At 37.1% G+C, this 20,969-nt stretch overlaps 1 protein-coding gene across 9 annotated transcripts in view; it reads left to right on the forward strand.

The window, feature by feature from the left end:
- Positions 1-213: 213 nt before the first annotated feature.
- The window catches only part of Nlg-5 (neuroligin 5), a 179,443-nt gene continuing 158,687 nt past the window's right edge, over positions 214-20,969 (forward strand). Inside the window, exons 1-2 of one of the 9 annotated variants that reach the window (XM_070294438.1) lie at positions 214-987; positions 1,132-1,731. The gene's annotated coding sequence lies outside the window, so the exon portion shown is untranslated. Of the gene's footprint in view, positions 1,732-8,922; positions 9,553-20,969 lie in introns of those variants that run through there. The other 8 variants (XM_070294566.1, XM_070294653.1, XM_070294731.1 and 5 more) reach the window with 8 other exon arrangements.

A 20,969-nucleotide genomic window follows, 5' to 3' on the forward strand; every position in this document is an offset into this window, starting at 1 on the left:
CCTGCTATCTTTATTCATCCAGATCATCGGATCGTCCCTCTCGCTTCGATCAGCTCGTTCCCTCCCTCTCACCCTCGCCACCTCCTCCTCTTCTCTCCCTTCGTCATTCCGCCACCCTCTCTCGCCCTGCCTCTCCCACTCTAGTCCAATCTCGCACTCTCTCGCTGCGTAGTTCTGCAAAAACAAGCATACAGCTATCCCCAGTAGCACCCCGATACACAAACCCGACAGAGCGTCGGATGCTCCGCGTGTGTCTAGGGGTAACGTGGACCCTTCGTCTCTCTCGTCTCGCCGTAAACGATCAGCGTCATACGCGATGAATGCCGCGCGTCACGTGCTACTTGCGCGTGACACCTGGCACGTCACGACGTAATCTTCGATGACGACCTCAACCCTACGACATCCTTGCACCGTTGAAAAACCATTATTCCGGTCCATTCGTCGTAGACAGATGCTGCGTTTTCTTCGACGAATGTTTCGACAAGACATCTAGTTGCCAAATTGTGTCGAGATCTCGGGATTACGCACGCAGAAAATTGTAATTCAACGATAGCGTAAATTCAACGATTGTGATTTGTCTGACAGTACTATCGTTTCGACATTCAAGACGCGATCTCTTCGACCACCGATAGATCTCGAGACATCGCGAGGCCATCAAGAGTATCCTCGGCGATTCAGGTATAAATCATTGGGAAATTGACGAGAAGCAACGAGAAAATTGCGCGCGTGTAAAGCCGACCATAATCGCGCAAAAATGAGCGTGTCGAGATCAAATGCCGAGGGAAATCGGTAGCGCGCAATGATCCCTCATGCGTGATCGCATATCTACGAGGATTCCATCACAGAGGTTACGACAGCGTGAAGACGGAAACTCGTCAAAAGGTTTGATGCTTATACGCGAGTTGAAACTTGTCCTGTACTCGTCGTCATCGGCGACGGTGGTCTTAGAATAACGGATCTCATCAAAGCGTTTTATGATTGAGACTGGTGTGTGCTTCGTACCAAATTTCTTTCTCACTCTCTCTCTCTCTCTCTCTCTCTCTCTCTCTTTCTTAGGCTTTCACTTCCTACGTCTCTTCTTCCTACGAAACTTTCTTGGACTTCTTCTCAAAAAATTATACGGAACTCGAGGAATCATTAGAGCGTTATCATCATCGGTCGATGTCGACCAAACTTTGTCCGGCCGTCGATAATTCATAGGAATCATAGTTTAGTATCTTGTTGTCGGTCGCGCTTTTAATAATTGCGTCATGTGTAATGATTGATCGTTCCCAGCTTTCGAGAGAAAGAGAGCGAAAGAATGAGTTCTTGTAATACAAGAGTGCCCAAGTGTTGGCAATCAGAAATGAACATTCCTTTGATCGTCGCTCTTTTATCGAGCCGATCACTGTATTATCGAACAGGTTAGAAAAGACTTGAAAAGAAATCGATGCATTTTGTCATGACGCGACACGAAAATTCTTGCTGAACGTAATAGTCAAGGTATCGAATTGATTTTGAAGAGTTAACTAGCCCACCAATGCATTTTCATAGACCCTCGACCTTTCACGAACGTGCGGATATGCAGGGTGGTCTCGTCATCTGTTGGCGCGTTCGCGAGGGTGAATTGGCGCAGAGTGTGTTACGGACAATACAGATTATTTCGAGCACGAGGATCAGATGTTGCGAACGGCTGGCAGGATTTACACAGCGCATTCGGCTGTAGGAAGATTCTGACCGCTCGCATTAGTGGTAAGTCGATATATATATATATATATATATATATGATGCATTCACTGTTAATCCATATACAGTAGAATCCTTAATTTTTTGCCTCGATGCCCTGTATATTGTTAATTACGAATTTATCGCAAGATAAAATAATAATTTATATCTTTTATTAAATGAAAAGCTTGAAGAGATAAACTCGATTAATAACCATGCAAAATTGGATTTTTTTGGTACTATTATTGTTTGCGTTTTTAAGCTTTTATACATATGACATATCGTTGATAAAAAGTTTATTAATAATAAGCTTATCAGTTATATAACTATTGGTTTTTGGTACATATGTATAATTATTTTATATATATAATATATATATATATATATATATATATTATAAAATGCAATTTTGAGTAACAAGATTATTTATGTTTTTTGCAAAAGCAAAAAATATAAGATGTATAGTTGTAAGATACGGAATTGTTGCGGATCATTTCTGTTCTTTTCTCTGTTCTTTAATAATATACTCTTTGTAATCGATCAGACATTAGTAATAAGATAATTGACGTTCGATTAATTACAGCTCGTACTCAACGTTCTTCATTGTCTGAAATAGCTATTTATTCATGAAAGAGTTATGTACACTTTGGCAACAATGTCCATGGATCCCTTTTATCTTTTATATATATATATATATATATATATTTTTTTTTTTTTTTTATGCAACTTGGTCGATGGGAATTCGCGCTTCCGATGCGAAAGAAAATTTAACGATTGCTTTTAGAACAGTTTTTTTTTCTACAAGTCTATCCAAAGACTTACAAAAACATTTGAACCATAATGTTCATTTGTTGGTCTAAAAAACATAAATTTACGTTAAATTATTGAAGAAGTAAACGTTAAATCGATTGGCTCAAATTAAGTATAATATTCAATTAAAATTATTGCGGCAAAGTTAATTTGAGCATAGATTTATTTAATTCCTCTTTGTCATCTTTTTTTAATAAGATGACCTAACCTATATCTTAGATTTTTAATCTTATTTATCTTTAATAATTATTAGCATTTTGATTATGGGGAAATGATCGCGCGTAAAAAATGAACTTTGGATTTGATATAAAAATCAATTTCTAAAGAAGCTAAAGAGAATATAAGATATAGTTTAGGCCGTCATTAATATATAATTTCTGAATAGTGAGCCTTGGAACGCACGTAATCGCGGTTAAAGACCGATTTGCAATCGAACAAAATTCATAGCGCACGTCCTCGTAATTCCGTCCACGATTCACTGCACCTGACATTTTAACAACGATCGTAATGGCGCGCCATATGCAAGTTTCCAGATCATTATAATACACAGTTAACTGCGTTTCGGATTAATCGATGAGCACAATTGAGTCTGACGGCGATCCAGTCCAAGTAAAACTGGTCGAATCAGTGATTTAAGTGTTATTATATGCTTGTAATATATAATAGCGTCTCTGCGAGCTTGGATTCATTTTCGGATAAACGTCTCAAATCCGTGTCACGCCGCTTTTATTATCAAGGATCCAATATGTAATCCAGTATGATTCAAATTGTTCTGATGCGAAGAACATAATAAGTATAAGTATGGAACGAAATTTCGATTTTCATTTCGAATTTTGTTTCATTTCCTCGTTTTGCTTTATTTTCCTCTCTATATCTGCTTTCCAAAAGAGACTCTTATGTGTATTCCTGTAATCGTTAGGAAAATTATTTCGAAGTAATTTCGAAAATTGCTTCGACTATTATACGATTCTGCAAATCGAATTATTTTTTCTCTATACGGGAAAAATACGCACGGAAGTTTTTGCTAATACTTTTCAAATGAGCGCCAGTGCACTCAATCTCTTGTTACAGCGTTGTATTTTATCTATGGTATATGTGTCTATAACGTCTCCGATATCAGCAAGAGACGCTTTTCCGACTGTTTTCCACTCTATTTCCACGCGTACAATTTTTTGTCCACACGATTCTTAATACATAGTAGACGATTTAAAATAGTATTGCATTCATTAAACGGATACCCCTTCCTCCCCCTCACCCCCCCCCCTTTCTTCCCTACCCTCGCTTCATAATCTCAATTCTTTCAAAAAATATTGACTACGCTTATCTGCGGAAAAGATCGATCTTCTTTGTCGCTTTTTTTCATGTTTAGAAAATTAAAATATAATATGTGTGTGTGTGTGTGTATGTGTGCGCGCGCGCGCGCGCACGTGTGTAGTATTTAATAATATAAAGATAATAATTTTATTGAGAACTAGCTGGGGAGGGAGAACGGGACGATTGATTGTGAGACAATCTCGTGGAATATTCTCTGAAGTAGATCACAATGCTTGAATTTAGTGGCATCATTTTCGTAATAGCGCGCACATCAACGTACATGTTCGTAATGATTTGACTCCTCACATAATAGTCATGGTAGCAATTCGCCATATTAATCTGTTAGAACGTGCTTGGATATATACATATGTACTCTATTCCGTTACATTTCTTCTCTTTTTCTCACTTTCTCGCTTAAATAATATATGTCATTTAAATATTTATTTCCATATATTTAATTTCTTTAAAAAGAAAAACCAATTTAAAACACACACATACAAAAATATTTTTGAGAAATTAAAATAAGAATTTTTTCGAGAATTTATTCGAGAACGAGATTTCGTAGTTGAAATATTACATGCGCATAAAGCGATTTCAAAGTATATAATTCAGTTTTATATTTCGACGTATTATACTCGACGGAGTATAAATAATATTGTAATATTCTCGTTATTGTTGATTTGCAAATTTTAATGAGCGTATAAATCCGACGCGACGTTCGACTCTCGACGAAGCTTAATTGTACCTTTCACAGCATACGCATGTCAACTAAAGATTATAATGTACATGAAATATAAGAAAAGTATACGAATATTCGCGATCAACGCGAATTAAATTCTTCCGGTCTGTCAACAATTTGTCCGAATCATAGACGCGCTCTTATACCGATTACGTGTTATATTGTATATGTTAATTAAATACATTATAATTATTATATTTAGAAAATTTTAGAGTTATTATAAGAGATATAAACATAAGACTAGGAAAATTATCAATTATATATTATATTAAATCATTAAATGTCATCCTGCGCTTTGCGATTTTGTTTTCGAGCTTGAATTTGCATCCGTTTTCATAACTTATTATGCAATCGTATATATACTTTATGGCGCGCAGTCTCACTTCCTATTATAGTCATAAATAAATGCAGCACGTGCGCGCGAAAAAAGAAGGAAGGAGAGAACGGGATTTCTCTTACCATTATATCCTGCGGAATAAAAATATCGCTATTAAAGCGGCGCCATTCTTGACGTCGTCGTCATACATTTCAAGCCGGCTCTGGATATGCACGCTTGTCGCACGCGCTTTACATATCAAGACTTGTGTATCAAGTTGCCCTTTGTGTATCACGTGACTGACACAGATAGGCTGCTGGTTCTATCCATCTCTCCTCCTACTTCTCCTTTGCATACATATGCCGCATGTGCGTCCGATCATTCTGCTGGCGTCTCATCATCCCGTGACGTACGAGATTTTACGAGTTGATGCAAGCATCAAAGCTTAATTGTCCGGTAATCGTATGGTTATACGCTCGCGATTTCCCGAATATCGTACATGCGCGCGCGCGAGTGTGTGTGTGTGTGTGTGTGTGTCCCAATAAAAAAGCTCTTTATGGGAGAAACTCATGTGCCGAGTTAAACCCTTCATTCATACTTCATTAAGTCACTCGTCTCCGACATTAAGCATTCTTGTCTCCTATGTCTCCTGTATATATGTCGCGTACAATGTATACGGCTGTATATACATCACTCTGAATACAATCACACGCGAGAAAAAGAGGATTCACACCGTCGTTTGACCGGTGGAACTAATAGTACGGGAAAGAGTGAAACTCTCCTCTTTATCTTAGAACCTCTTCTCTTATTCGCAAACCCTCGTATTTATGCGAATTTAACCGTCGATATTACTGAAAATGATGCTCACGTGATGACAAAACGAAATCGTATTAATTTGACGTAATGCCAAGACAGGTCGATAAGAAGTAGGAGATGACCACTTTATATTATGAGCGCGCTTCGTAATTAAGTAATTCTTAATTAAGCGTCGTCACAAGTAATGTGATCAATCTGTTTGATTTTATCCCCGCCATTTTACATGGATTAGACGAAATCGCGATCCGCGACGTGACTCGAAAAGGGGATTGATCTCCCTTTCTCCCCTCTGCCCCCTCCCCCCTCCCTACCCTCTCTCTCTCTCTCTCTTTATTTATCTATTTTTCGCTAAAATCCGCGGCATTAAACCGGCATTATCGCGTTGAACTTTCTCGTTAACCGTTGACGCCTATAGAGAAATCGCGGTCGCTCGCTCGCATATATATGGTATATACGGGAAATTACTGTACAAATGTCATTTACGCAAATTGCGTTTCTCAAGCAAACGAATACTTTACCGGAGAGCGGTACAACGGTGCCCTTGCTCCGCGCACCTGATATCAGATGAATCTCGGGCTAGGAACCGCTTTCGGTCCTACAAATTCCGCTACCACGCCGAGCTCGTGTAACACGATGCGAGCTTGCATAAGCTCGATGTCTACCTCGGTGTATTCTGCCTATCTCTTCTTCGTTAAGATTGACATCTTTAATTCAATTGAAAAGCTTCAGCTATCTCGCCGAATGAGACTGTCTTTGTCAAGCGGAGCGTACTCAGCTTAACGATGATGCTTATTAATGTTATTACGAGAGACTGAAAATTATAGATATTAATCTGATATTTTAATTTAAATATCCTCTCTCTACTTTAAGGAGTGTTTTAATCCCGATAGAGTTTTAGCGTAGATTACTTTGCGGAGAATTAAGCTCTTCTTTTCAAATATAAATTAGGATGTCCCGAAATTTACGACTCAAAATAGCAGGAAAGTTCTTGATAAAGTATTTGCGATTTTAATTTTTTGGCGGACATACATATATTAATTTTATTTAAGATATAAGAATTTAAAACTGTCTCTGTCTCTGTCTGTCTGTCTGTCTGCTCTCTCTCTCTCTCTCTCTCTCTCTCTCTTTCTCTTTCTCTGGTTAATCACAGGATACGTTTAGAGATAATCGCCTGTTCGTGAGTCGCATATGCACTAATATTAGTGACGTACGCGTACGATTCACAAACTGTCTAAATGTATCTTGCGATTGATTAATTTTAAATTCTTTAATCTCAAAAACCACTGCTTAAAATAAAAAATGGCAATTATATTTTCATTTCTTAATTTTTCGAAAATTTTTCTGCTACGGTATCGAGTCGTGAATTTTGGGATACTTTTTTAGAATATGATACAACAAATACACAAAGTATATAAAGAACTATTACAATGAAATATTGCTGTTTTATTTCTTTAAAAGTTTGTTATCTCGAAACTGAGGAAGCTAGAAATTCCTGACAGTCGCATTCAAATCTGATGTAAAGAAAAATTTTTGCGTATAATTCATATTTTCCGCAACAATACAATTGGGACAATACGCCGATCGGTATCGATTTATTAAATACATTTGCGCGAAGTAATAAACACAATAGAGCGAAGCGCACGAACCGTTTATTCGCGCATACGGCGTTATTAATTGCTATTACACGGAAATCCCTTATGCGCGTGCGATTGCAAGTGCGAAGTGTACACGACTGGATAACGGCCGATGAAAAATCACGCATTAATTCCAACCTATTTATTACATTAGAAACACTCGCTATGTTATCCGACACTTATTTTTCATTCTGTCATCGTTAGCTGCAACAACCGCGGTTGTCGCGAGCTATTAATCTTTTTCTCCTCTTTTGCCCTTTCACGTCTCCTCTCCACCCCCCCCCCCTCCTCACTCCCTTCTTCCTATGCTACCGCCGCTCGTCTTACGCTTCTTTCTCCATCGCCCCCATTCTCCCTCGATTTAATTATAATAGATTGAGACGCGTTGCGCGCGCGAGAAGTGATATCGAATATTCTGCTCATCCGTATCATCTTGTACTGCCATGAGACGGAAGACGGAAACAGCAGGTGAATCCTTGCATCCGTTTCTCTGTAGGCGAGAGAAGCGCGCGTCGGATAATTCCGCCGGCGACGGTAGACATTCGTCAATGTCATCCGCGAAAAGAAGGAGCACCCTGTGGGAAGGAAGTTTTTCGAGCGGTGCGCGCCGCTCGCGGAGGAATTCCGCCGACATCATCGGGCAAAAAAATAATTTGTCAATTAGCTCATGGAAAACTGGATTTCACAAAGAAACAACTGTAGACTCTTCGGCGCGTGTTCGGAATCGGAACATATTATATATCTTTACTATAACTTACATATATCCGATAAAATAGAAATGTATATAATTATTTTATTGTACATTTATATCCCCCCTTCCTCTCTCTCTCTCTCTCTCTCTCTCTCTCTCTCTCTCTCTCTTCCCTTTAGATTCTAAATAAAGACATACTATAAAATAATTACAAAATAAGTACGAATAAAAGTACAAAAACTTTGTTTTTAAACAAAATCGTCAAAACCAACAGCGATCGGTGAGTAAAAGTTTATTTATTTCAATCTTTATTTCAATTTTAGTTATTTCATCATCTTTCGAATCACGTGCTTACATAATTTTAAATAAAACTATGCTTTTTTCTTTGTATGTTTAACAAAAAAAAAATTTGTTTGCCAATGCTCGATAGAATTTCAAATTCTAGTATAGAGCAATCTTAAAATATTATCGTGAAAAACTCATTTATAATCTTTCATTTTCGATACGTTATTTATTTATTCTTCATACGAGTGGTATATCATACTTCATCGAGCAATGATAAATTTAATCATTATATTAGCAAAAGAGAAACATTACGCGCGAACAATGAATATTTTATCGTATTTATTCAACATCGTACAAAGGCTCGTTTTCGTTTTCTATAGCTGAGGAAACAACATACAGAAACATTGCGAAAAGGTTCGTTCCTAGAATTAGCTCGACGCGAAGATACGCGGAAGATAAGCGCACGTGTCTTCTTTTTTCAATACATATGTACGCGATACATAAACATGCTTTGCTCGTCGAAGGATGCGTGTCTAGTTTGGAAGAGCGTATTGGTAGAGATAAACGCAGAGAGAGAGAGAGAGAGAGAGAGAGAGAGAGAGAGAGAGAGAGAGAGAGAGTGATTCAGGGAGGGAGAGAGAAGGATCCCCGCTGGACGATTCCCGGGACCCGGGACCCGAAACTCGGAACGCGTGACTTGATGGAGGGGAGAACGTGAGCTTGCACCCAATACATATAATAGACCAATCATCTTACGAGAAATGATCAGACTATCGAGCGCGCGTTTATCGAGATCAGTTACTGCCCATCAGTATCGAGCGAGCGTCCGTTCCGTTGCCGAGTCGCGATCGATCTACATCTACCGAGTGCTCCTTCCCGAGATATTCCGTTCGTTTATTGGCAATATTCGTGTCGTCAGGAGTACCGGATAAATGTAACGGACGATTATTGTTATGATTACGCAAGTTTACAATCGATATTCGATTGAAAGTATATCGCCGCGCGTAAATGAATGTCGGGAGAAAATATACAAGTATCACGAGTGATTTTTTTTTTTTTTTTAATGGTTAATTACTGAATAAACAAATGTTTCTCGCGAGTGCCGAAAAATGTATCATCGAATTTTAAATATCGCGATTATCGTAAGTGATATATTGTGATTGATATCCAATCGACGAGTATCGTTAATCAAAGCTTCGGACAGGATGGATCGGACGACGAGAAGGAAATAACGAGACGACTGGTGAGATTGTAATTATACACATACCAAATATAATTGATGGAAAAATTTTATACATCTATATGAAATTATACCAATTATACCAAAATTGACCATCCTTTTGTTAATATTTGACATATATTAATAATTTAATTTAATTTTTTTTTTTTTTAATTTTAAAATGCGATTATCTCCACTAAAGTTTATCGTAAATAATTTTATTATATTTAATGAACGTGTCGATAATTGTTAATTCGAGAAATTAAAAAGTACATTTAATTTTATCGTCGAGAAATGCTCGACATCACGATTTCCATTCTCTATCGTATTTTATCTATGTTTATACTTAATCTATATTATTTTTATTAATTTAATATTTTAATCACGCGAAAATATATTAAATTTAACGAATATTTAATATGACGAATATTTTTTTACTACAAAGTGCATGATCGAAGCGTCTACCGGATATTGAATCGCTGTATGTTTGTTTTGAATAATTTTTAAATTAAAAAAAAAATCACTACTATTTTCCAGTATTATTTAATAAATATTACGAGAAAACAAAAAACTCGCGGTTTTATAAATTTATATTGTACATGCTATATTTATAGATCATTGAATGTGGGTATGTTTAAAAGTTTGCTGTAATTTTTGCGCACAAAGTTTCGAGTCGCGATATTACGGGAAAATTCTATAAATATTGATCTTATCGAATACCATCCCATTCGTCAGCTCTGATAATTATCGAGTCCGATTGTCCGCTGTATCTTGAAAATGGCGAAATATATCGAAAACAACGAGCCTGGCTTCGATAATCCATTTAATCATTCGGCCGAACCGCGTTTCTCGCGAAAACGGAGGGGTACTCACGAGTACGAATGAGAGAAAAGATACGAAACTGCCATCAGTCGCTCTAATTGGAAAAAATAAATGAAAAGCCGGGCGTGCGCATCCGGAGAGAGTGGAATATCTGGAGACATTCCCCGGCTCCGGCTCCGGCGCCGGCGTGAAGATGCGGTACGCGAGTGGTAACGTTTCTGCGTGACTGTCGGAGGGCGCGGCGCGCCATTAATCCATTAATTAATTTTTCATGTCTTTTTCCAAATTCCAAGTTCCAATTAAGCCGAGATGATTGCGAACTTAATCTCTACTTCATCTCACGCTTCGCCCTTACAATAATATCCGGCCTTGAAGGAAAAGGAGAGGAACGCTAGAAAGATATAAGGAAACGGTCGCGCGCGGATAAAACGATCCCCGCCTCGCAAGTGCAAGCTCTCGATGCCGGCACGTGCAAACGAACTTTTAATGTCCGCAACTCGCTGGTAAATAATAATTTAAACGTGACGTGCACGCATTGCTCTGATGCTTCTTTTTCGGCCGCCCAGACGGTTGAAATAATCTTTTTATAAATTAGCCACCTAACGATTAAAGATTTAATCGTAATGCTACATATACTTAAAGATACACTTTACGATACACATTTCGTCAATTTATTTTATTTTCCATACCAAAAGTGTATTATTGCTATTAAAACTTGCTTTAGTTTCGATATTTGCAAGATTATATTAAAGGAGGAGATATATAAAATGTAGATAAGAGAAAGCTCGCTGTGAAAGCTTCAGATGAGAAATCTTTTCATTACCACTGCGTTTCTTTCTATCGTCTCTGAGTCTCAGCAGACTGGGTTAATAAAGAGGATGGGGTGAGATGAAAAGAGACGAAGAACACTCTGGAGGCATCGATCTCACTCGCTAGCACATCCGCGCAGCAAGTGATAGCGTACTTGTTAGGGAGACAAAGTCGGCAAGTCGTGCACTTTCCAACCCGTAGCTTGCTGTTCATAAATTTAACCGCGTTATATGAGCGTCGTTTCCCTTTTACGTTGCGCAACGACATGAAATTTCCGGCGATATAAATATCGGTAAATAAATCAGGATTGCGCGTTGTATCGATTATCGTTTACTGCGAATAAGATCGTCCATCAGCCTGTTATAAAACTCGTCTCTTAGATCATTTTATAAAAAAATTTTGAACCAAATTGGAAGTGAAGACTTGAACATAGAAATTTATTCTTTAGTTAGTCAATTAATATTATATATATATAGAGTACACTATATTATAGATAATGCTTGGAGAGAAAATATGAGACAGATAACAAGGAAGAAAGATAAACTCGTTCAAATAAAATCGTACACTGAATCTCACTGCGCTTCTGGTTGGCAAGTTTCGCTTTGAAGCCGCATTATTCATTTATCATATAAAGTATTCCAGTTGATTCGTCGTTTTGCGTTTGCATCACCGGGATACATCTTTTCAATCTCGCCGTTGTCAGGGAACGTTGCAGCGAACGGATTCGCGCGGTCGACGTTTCGTAAAATTTTTTGTCCGCGCGTTGTCATAGTTTAAACTTTAGTTTCGATCCTGCTTGTCTGTGAATAAAACTTGAAACCAACGGTTACCATAGATATTCCGTACCATAAATTCCGTCACTCGCGTAGTTTACAGCTCGCGTTAGCATCAGCAGCGTTCACTCTTCCAGTCGCTTCGTAACGTTTTAACTTTCCGAAATTCCTTTTGGCGAGACATTTTGTTATTCTCGGACATCTCTCTCTCTCTCTCTCTCTCTCTCTCTCTTTCTTGATTCGTCGAGGCACGTATTCGAAAATCTAATTTCTCGTTCTGGCGCATTCGTTCCGGGATCTGGAACTTTTTGCGCGAACAATAATGGCCGCGCACCTCTCAATAACCTGACACGACGATTTTCCCCTCTATCCATCGCTTTTACCTATCCTTCGTGCTGCTTTTTTCTCCTAGCTGCATTCTCGTTTCCGGCATCGCATCTGGAGTCAATTTCGCCTCTTCTCCGTCGTGTGATTTTTTTCCGATCAGCTCCGTCGCCGCGAACAACGGCTGGGAGAAAAAAGCCAGACGAAGAGGTGGTGGATGAAAATGAGATGACGAGACGATGAGACACGTTGAACTGCCGTGTAAATCTCACGAGATTTGCGAGATAATCGAGGCATGTGTAAAAAAAAAAATAGAAATAGATGAGTTTCGGTACCAACTCTTAAAGATGTTTTTTTTTTTTTTTTTCTTCTTCCTCAGATATTGTATATTAGAATCATACCAATCTGATTTATATACATTTCATTGCTGAAAGTGCTCAGATTTCGGAAATCTTGTTAAATTCAATATATTATATTCGCTCGTCAATTCATGTTCGTATCTCATTCAAATTCATGATGTTCCGAGAAACTGGCTTTTCTCAAAATAAATGACTCGTGTATTATTCGAACGTGATAATAACATGTCAGGCATTCTGATTGTAAATGAGAGGAACAATAAAGGATAGAGAGAGAGAGAGAGAGAGATTTATGAAATTAATTAATTTTATGAGAGAATAGCTTCACCCGTTTAATAAAAATCTCACGATTTGACGTTTCATAGTACAGAGATTATTACAGTAGAGAGATTCCGTGCTTTTTAAATATAACATTATTGCGTACAATCAAAATATGCAAATCGGATGTGAAATATGTGACAGTTGATAAAGAGATTACGGGATCTTGCTCGTCGTACTATGGATTGATACTATGTAACGTGACCGTACAATAGAATGTATTCATGTAGAAATATTCACAGTCGAGTCAATTTAAACTTGTTCTGCGCCGTGTGGTGACAAAAAGTTTCGTGACGATGTGCCGCCGCCATGTTTAATATTGCTGACATATAATCTACCCCGGTCGCAAAAGTGAATTTTACATGCGAAAATATTTGAGGGTGTTAATGGACGTGTTTCTTAGGAAATAATTTATTTGCCCGTAATGTTTCTTTCGAAAATGTATCTCTTCTTTTTCTTCTCTTTAACAATTCGTTCAGTCAAATCATTATTCGCGCGTATGTAAATTAATATGTATAAACGTTCAATGTATCGCGCGAATATTAACATTTAACATATTTAAGCGTTAACGCGAATGTAATTTAATATTTAAACATTCAAAGCTGTAATTCCTGATTTCGACATCCAGTATATATTAAGTTAATTAATTTATGCATTATTATGCCCTAAAATTATACGAAATAGATATCTTCTTTATTATGGTATTTTTCGATGCTGCCGATGAGTCGTCAATAATTAGAACGAACGTAATTTACGCGCAGATGTATCGAGCTGCAGCTGCAAATAAATTGTTTATCGATAATGGGCAATGCGCAATGATACTGATAAATTGTAATGGAATTATTACGACCGGTATTACATTGCCTTTAATCAAGCCCACCAGATAACAAAGTTAACGATAGAGATTGCTTCACGCATTATGGCAATTACATTAGCTTAGGCTATTCACGGATATTAAGATATTTAATTTAATGGGGATTAATCATCATGCTTTGATTCTACAATTTGAAATAATCGAATGTATATTGTATTGTGCAACATCGAAAAGGATGAGTAATGTTTGTTTATGGAGAATTCCATCTCTTTGTGACAAACAAAATGAAGTATTATCCGTTCGGAAACTTCCAATTTCTATTATAGAAGAGATTTTCATTAAATATCTACGAGCTTAAGAGTATAGTTCTCTCCGTTCCATCTTTCATAGATGGTAGGCTTGATTAAAAAGAAGACAAAATACAAAGACAGACGTCTCTTAAATAAACCAGTAGCATCCAGAGCTTTTCGATCGCACGATCCATCCTCATTGCTTCTTTTGCAAAATCCCCAAAAAGAGATATCTCTATCGTGTCTTCCTTTCAACATCGAAAGACAGAGATATTTAAGACCGCTGATATTTTAAGCTACAATTAATCTTGAAACAGATTCAGAGTTGCTATCAACGAATAGAGATTACAAATTATATGATACAATAATAAATTATAAATTATAAATTATGATACAATAATAAGAATAAATTATAAATTATATAATATGCCCTTATACAAAAATTACGCATAATTATTATAATAATGGTTACTTTTATTTTTTTATTAATTGCAACTAATAGTAAATAACGAACGAACACGTGTGCAAACATTGGAGCGGCAAAATACTCGCGTAGCGCAATCGCAATCAGACCAATCAATTGTTCTCTTTCTTGTGGCTTCCTCGCTCGATGTCCGCGTACTATTTCTCCATGCAAACTCGTCGCGTGATTAAAAAGATCACGAGAGCAGAAAGAAAAACTTACGTGCACGAACGATGAGGAAAGGGAGGCGGCGGAGAAGAGAAACAAAACAGCGATGGTGAAAATGCTCCCGTATGCACGAAAAGTAGGTTTGCGCGCCGCTTCGAGGAAACGAACACGCAAGTCGACGACTCGCGCGGAGTGCACTCGGAAAAGTAATTAGCATAATAAATTAGCTCGCAAATAAAACAGGTCTGTGCATGGGCGCATAAGGCAAGTGCGGCTAACGACATCACTCTAGTGATTAGGATAACAAAGAGGTCGTAGCCCCCTGGCCCCTCCCCGAAGGGAGTGGTTGCCTTGGAAGAGCGTGCACGCCAGCGAAACGTCAATTAACGTGCGGTGAGAGGGGTAGAAAGGGGGAAGGAAAAATGTCGTGGCGCGGAATAAAGAAAGCGAGAGAAAATGAAAGAGACATAGAGAGGGGGGGGGGGGAAGAACTGTGGATACTTTGCGACATGTTCATCCATGACTACAACCATCATAGCGTTGTTTTTCCATGACCGCAATGACCACTACGAATTCTCGCCATCGACGAAGGAGTCCACTCTAAAGACCGGGAGACGAAAAACGTTCGGTCGCGTTTGCTCCTGTGGAGCAAAAGCGGCTGAAATTAGTTTAGCGTCACTTCGTTTCGGTATCCGCGGTTCATGGGACGCTTCGAACTTGGTTCTCCCGGCAAAAGAGACGGAACTTCTTTTTCCGCTCATTCAGCTCGGGCTCTCGGAACCGTGTGTAAAGAGTACGGAGAATATCTGGTAGGAAATCCCTCTTTTTGCGCTCGGCAGGGAATCCTACTCCTTGCTCTCGAGTTTCATTGCGGAACTTGGTCGCGGGGAACGCTACAAGGACAGATTCTTTTTTTACATTGCGAGGATTTCATCCTGTACGAGTATTTTTTTTTGCTAATCTTGTAAAGTAGAGCGCATCTTTTTGCGGCCAATGCGAAAGACGTAGGAAAATTTTCCATAATTATTGAAGATGCCTTTTCTTTCATTGAATTTTATAATGTTTCTCTTTCTCTCTATTTAAGAACGTCTTTCTTTATAGTACACTCATTAGCATCATTAATTAATTATCTTTGCAGAAATAATTTTTATAATTGGCTACTTAGTTATTCAATTAAACTCGTATCTTTACTAGTGTTTTATGATCTTTACTTATAATCCAGAATGTCTACTTCCTGGAAAAACACTGCAAACCTTGAATTCTCAGGGATTTCTTTTGTATTTGAAAAAATCAGGAAATTCTTATTGAATTTTTATTGGGGCTTAGAGAGTCTTTTAAAAACGCGATAATTTTGCTTTCATATTGTCGGCAACTCAAGTGAATTATGCGTTTAAAATATATTGTAAATATATATATATATATATATATATATATATATATATATTCGTTATTGTAATTTTTTTAGTGATAAAAAAATGAAAATGTTATACAAGCGAAAAATATTTATCTTACGAAGGTTATTCAGTTTTTTCAGTACATTTATAAATCTACCATTTGAAATTTTAATAGGCTCTATGTTTTTCCTTCGTACGAGTAAAAAACATTAAAAAACATATGTAGTAAAAACATAATAAAATAATTTAGAAAGTTGCATTAAAAAAAGATCTTTAAAATATTTTTTTATCTGAAATTTTGAACAAAAATATCTGAAAGATTAGAGAATTTTCAGGGAAATTTTTTTACAAAATTTTCGTATATATACCCTATGATGATGAAAATAATACTTACATATAAACTTATTTTGAAAGCGCGGCGCAGGATAATTCACAAGCGGGAAATAGATAAAAATTTAAATGAAACCCGCGTAGTTGAAGGTTGATTAAAGTCGCGATGTATGAAACGCAAATTTCATGCAATCGCGAACGATCGTAAACGTCGAGGCGTAAATTACCGAGAGGAAGGGCGTGACATAATCGAAGAGGTTGCGACGAGTCGTCATAAAGATGTCGATGGGACCCGCGACATTATTCAACGGCTGTCAGATCTACGGCGTCTTATCTATAATTTGATTTTTCAGCGTGACGAATGTTCCTCATATCTGCGAGACCAAGCGGATCGTCATTGCGTTTGTTATTGCGGAGATCGTCGTCGTTGTCGTCGTCGCGACATTCCACGGAAAATTGTACGCGTTCTTTGGGAGAGTCAGTTTCCCGACAACTTTACGCCGGGCTATATCTCCGAGTTTTCACTTAACTCGGGACGACAGGGGGGAGATGATCGTGCGTCCGCATCTTCGTATCGCATATCTTCTCTTTTATTTCCGCCATTCGCTAGGAACAACGACTTCCGCACTTTGCAACCTCGTCGTTTTCGCATCGTGCATTGGCTTATCAGATCTCGGATATCGAGTTCCGTTGCTGTTTCATGAGCTTAGCTTTCTTTCTCTCTTGCAAAAAAAAACCCGCTTATTGCTTTTAATTCCATTGTTTAATTTCACTTTTCAATCGTTATTTCGGCGGCGAAGACCAAGCGATGCAACTGGCGTACCTGGGGGCAATCATTGTGATCTTGTTTCCTCGCCTTTTATCCCCGGCTCTTTTGATCGCTTGGGGATTGCTTCGCTTCTGCGCTATCGGATTCGTATTATTTTTCTTGCGTTGTTATGCCCGAGTTGGGAACGCTGAAAGATCTTATTGTGCGTTTTATAACATTTACGTTAGTTTTGATTTTGCCATCGTAGAGATACGGTGTTTTATCACAATATTATATTACGTTCTTAATGGAATGATTTAATAGGATAGATTGTATTTTTTTATGAAATTTGAAATTATATGTATATTTAATTGTAACTTTTCTAATTTAACCAAAAAAAGGGAAAGATTTACTTTTGTATAGAATAGGTGTATATATATATATACATACACCTTTCCCCTCTTGTTAAATTATAAAAGTTACAATTATAAATTCTGAGATATATAATTCAGATTTTATAAAAGTGCAATCTACTCAATTCAATTAAAATGATTGAATCATTCAATTAAGAAACGAAAGTAATATAATATTCTGATAAAAGGACACTTCGCATTTCTGCGATGGTCAGATCAGAACTAGCGTAAATGTTATAAAACGCACAATCGTGATGCAATATATATATATATATATATATATATATATATATATATATATATATATATATCTCATAAATATATATAAGAAATCAATATAAATATAAATTAAAAAATATATATAAAAATTTGTTTGGTTATCATTGAATGCTTATAATATTTTAATAAAGTATTTTTAGAACTTAGATTTGTATATATATATATAAATATATGTATATAATTCGAACAATGAAGCCGTTTTTTCGTACTTTTCGACACGTATAGCTGCTGACATGCTGATAGAAAATCGTGGTTTACGGATGATGGTGACGGCGATGGTGGTTTTCTCGTACCACAAAATAAAAAGGGGGGGGGGGCGTTATCGACGTCGTCATTTGCGAAAAACCAAGAGAACGACACACGGACCTTCCGTCGCCGTGGCTTCGGTCAGCGGTATATTTACCGCGCCCCGATTTCGCTAATTAAAACCTATTTAATTGCTTTAACGCTTAATTACAAAGTTAATTAAAATGCTGACGCTACTTGGCACAACTAAATTAACAGATTTATAGCTCCGAGCAGATTAAAAGCCCGTGCCTTACAAATTGCGTTATCTTGCGAAATCGTTGGGTCGTGCGCACAATCTTGTTCCGGTTTTATCCAAATCATCCTGCGGAAAAATAGAGAGAGCAGGACAACGCACGCTATAACCATACACTCCCTTATACTGTGCCGTAACATTTGGACATTGTCGTCTCTCTCTCTCTCTCTCTCTCTCTCGCGTGCGCGTTACTGATTGTGAAACTGCAAAACATCTGCATTCGACTCCCGCAGTGTTTCGTCGGTGGCGCATCCGAACAGTGTTTTCGAAATGTTTGCGTTAACCTCGAATCGAAAGTTGACTTTGCTTTCAAGAAGACGGCAGTGAGAGAGAGAGAGAGAGGGGGGGGGGTAGCTTTGATCCAAAGAAGCTGCCGTGAGATTGCGGTCTATTTGGTTTTTTTCACGTTTGACTTCTCGAACGCTCTCTTCAAATCTCTCTTTCTCTCCACTCTCATCTTCTTTCGTGGCTCGTTTAACGCCGCAGCTGCAGATGCGCGATGCCTGTGTGTATGCAGCTGCGACCTTAACTCGGTCAATGAAACGGTAACCGATTCATCCTCTGTCTCGTTTGCTGCTCGTTGCTCCACTCCAAGCCAATTTTCCTCTTCGTTTTCTTTGCATCGAAAGTCGGTTTTCTTTTGGCGTCGTCGGAAACGCGAGAGTTTGTTTAAATAATTGAAAATGAGTTCCTTAAAAAAGCGAAGCGGGCATATAATAGAACGAACGTAATGGAGGTATAGAAATGGGATAAGAAGAGCTGGTTAGCATTTAGTGAAATCGAGCTGAGAGATTTGATATTTCAAAGTTGGAAGCGTCCTATATTCTTGTTATCGTAAGTTTTTAAAAGGATGAGCGAAAAGGATTTTTTAACATATAAAAATACGCAGAAATGTTGAAGAGTTTATCCGAGATACTAGAAATTATTATAGTTAATTGGCCTGCTATTCTTAGTATATTTACCAATTTTTCGAATACGCTCATTTTCCCATTGTCAGCCGAAAGTAACGCACAGCCTTAGTTGGCGAAGCGATACCGTTCTTCTCAATCCGTTCCGGGAAGCAAACAACAGATATCACGGTTTATCTTTCCCCACGAAATGTTTGTCCTGTATTTGTTTCGCACGAAAACGCGCGTTTATGCCAGGCTACTCTTAAGCATCGTAAAGTATTTGTTTGCGTCCGCATCTTTCTGGGTACTCGATGTAAAATCCCGATTACGGTCCAGCTTAGGGTACCGTCGGGTATTTCGGTATCGTTGGCCGTCTCGTTAATCACGCGAATTTCTTGGGAAAATTGGAAGTGAAAATCCTGATATGCAGACCAAAGTCGATGCCACACAGACAGACAGACAGACAGAGAGAGAGAGAGAGAGAGAAAGAGAGAGAGAGAGACTGACTGATATATATCGCGTTGTAGAGCGCAGCGTAATGAGCGAAATTTTGGTCTTCTAATAATGGACCGGGCGAAAGGACGAGTTAACCAATTATTCCAACGAAATGGTTGCTCTCGACCAAAGTATAATTTGCATTCACAAAAATATAGCTTCATACGAGAAAAACTTTGGGAAAAGAAGTTTCACCTTCTTCCTAACTTCAGGATAATAAATATGTATGCTGAAAAAAAAATTACTAAATCCAAACAATTTTTTTTTTTTATTCAGAAACATTATTTATTTAAATATTTGCAAAGCAATTAGTTATTTCAATCAAACAGCAAATATATTTTAATTAGTAAAATATAAAATAAAAACAAAGTATGTTTTTATTTGCAAATAAGAAATTATATTAAATTTTTTATTTTTATTGTATTAAATTACTTTTTATTAAAAAAAAAAAACTTTTTTTTTTTTTTTTTTTTTAATTTTTGCTTGCTTGTTTCAAAAATACAGGTTTTCTTTATTTTAATAAATAATTTTTTATCTTTAAGTAAATATTCTTTTATATTAAAATTTTAAATAATTTATTTTAAAAATTATAATTTTTATCACATGCAAATAATAATTTATTTAATATAATAAAACATTTTTGGAAACATAGTATATATTTATTTAAGTAAAAAAAATCATAATTAACATAATGTATTTAATTGATTACAAAATATTTTATTTTTAGTGTATAATATTGTATAATAATGTATAATAGTATAATTTTATGTTTAGTGTATAATAAATATTGTGCTGTATAAGTGAGATACGTTGAAGAGTAGCTTAAAACTTATAAAGAAAGATGCGCATAGCGAAATATGTGGCGAGAAATATGAACCTCCCCTCCCCTCCCCTCTATTATTCTGCAATATCTTATATACATATTATATTCTTTTTCCCTCATCAAAGATATAAATCTTTTTTATTCGTCCCTACGGAATAAATGTCTACAATATAATCCAGAAACTTGCATACTGCTTTTGGTATTTGCTTATGTAATAACGTAATATTCTCACTTCAAAGTTTCCTGACAAATCCGTTATTGATGGTACATTCTGCACACTCGCGTAAACTTTTGAAGAAGTTAATTTATTTAATGAGATTGTGTGAACGCGGTAAGGGGGGAGGAGAAGGGTGCTCTCTTTTATCATCTATTAATCTATCTTCTCGTCAT

Source organism: Polyergus mexicanus, unplaced genomic scaffold, assembly GCF_030449975.1.
Source record: "Polyergus mexicanus isolate NDT 795.1 unplaced genomic scaffold, iyPolMexi1.0 SCAF_1, whole genome shotgun sequence".
Lineage (NCBI taxonomy): Eukaryota > Metazoa > Arthropoda > Insecta > Hymenoptera > Formicidae > Polyergus > Polyergus mexicanus.